At 43.7% G+C, this 1394-nt stretch overlaps 1 long non-coding RNA gene across 1 annotated transcript in view; it reads right to left on the reverse strand.

The window, feature by feature from the left end:
- Positions 1–2: 2 nt before the first annotated feature.
- Positions 3–1394, reverse strand: part of LOC118478177 — a 44089-nt gene continuing 42697 nt past the window's right edge. The window contains exon 2 of the long non-coding RNA XR_004858882.1: positions 3–247. This is a non-coding gene — a long non-coding RNA (uncharacterized LOC118478177). The remainder of the gene's footprint in view (positions 248–1394) is intronic.

Consider the following 1394-nt stretch of genomic DNA (forward strand, 5'->3'; position numbering starts at 1 on the left):
TATTTTTTCGGAGGGGAGGGGGCAGGGGTTAAAGTAGGTGTTTTTACTCCCCCATCAACACAATTTAGATCATTTAGGAGGCGGGTTGGGCACTTGCAGAATAACGGTAACGCCATTATTGAGCCCGTGCAATCCCCACTCACTCACCCACCCAGACAACAAAGACTGCACAATGTACAACAACAGAGGTACTCACCATCTACCAGTCGAAGTCTGCCATGGCTGTGAGATCGAAAGTAGGTCGGACCTGGCGAATAGAAAAGAGACATTTGAGTTAAGTTTTTAATTCCAGTTTTACGGCACTTGCAGCTTGCAACATATAAGCGCCGAAAGGTTAGAGGTGTTACAAGAGAGTAACAAACACAAAAAAGGAGGAGGGGGAGATAAGGACGATTGATGTTAGATAGGCAAGAAGGAGCAAACCACAACAGAGCACCGGCCAACCACCCCTCCCGCAAAAGAGACGTTTGAGTTTAGTTTTTTAAACAGTTTTACGGTACTTGCAACACATTTAGATAATAGCTAATTTACGGGCCGAAGATTTCAGACGTAAATAAAGAATGTGTGTAATATGACGCAGGAGATTTTACGACCCCTTTGACACATTTTAGATCGTTTACGAGGCAGGCTTCGACCTTGCGTCTTTCGTCTCAGAGCCAACCAGGACCCGATATGGATACAACATCCAAGCAGAAAGGCCGGCATTCCTGATTAAAAAAAATTCTCACCCACTCGGGAATCAAGCTCGGGTCTCCTGTTTGCGACGATGAGGCGCTCAACCACAACACCACAGACTCTTACTCTTAGTTTTAGTAGAGCATAAGGTCATATGAGCACCAGCAGAAAAGAGGAGTTACAAGAGAGTAACAAACAAAAAAGAAGAAGGGGAGATAAGGACGATAGATGTGCGATAGGAAAGAAGGAGCAAACCACACCAGAGCCTCCGCCAACCACCCACCAACAGACTGTTCAACAGGGTCAGCCGTGGTAAAATTTGTGAAGCGTTTGGGTTCAAGTTTTAGTAAGAGCTCTACCGTAAATGCAATACAAATAGGTCGTAATATCAGTTCTGAAAACCAGAGGTGTTAATTTGCCAGAGAATTTTAGTTTTAGTAAAAGTTTCACGGTACTTGCGAGACAATACGGTCACAAAAGTGCCGGAGATTTAAGGTGTAACAAAAGAGCATAAAACACATAAAAGAAGGAGAGATAATAACGATAGGTGTTTAATAGGAACGAAGAAGCAAACCACACCGTGCAGAAATCGATAAGAGTAGACTTCGGCCGCAACCCGGAAAAAAACTCAAAATTTCCAACCAACTGAAATTAATGTTCAAGGTGTCCAGCGCGCTCATTTGACATTCGAGCGCCGTAAAACACGCATAAAAAAAGAA

The sequence above is a fragment of the Aplysia californica genome, unplaced genomic scaffold (genome assembly GCF_000002075.1).
Source record: "Aplysia californica isolate F4 #8 unplaced genomic scaffold, AplCal3.0 scaffold00396, whole genome shotgun sequence".
Taxonomy (NCBI): Eukaryota; Metazoa; Mollusca; class Gastropoda; order Aplysiida; family Aplysiidae; genus Aplysia; species Aplysia californica.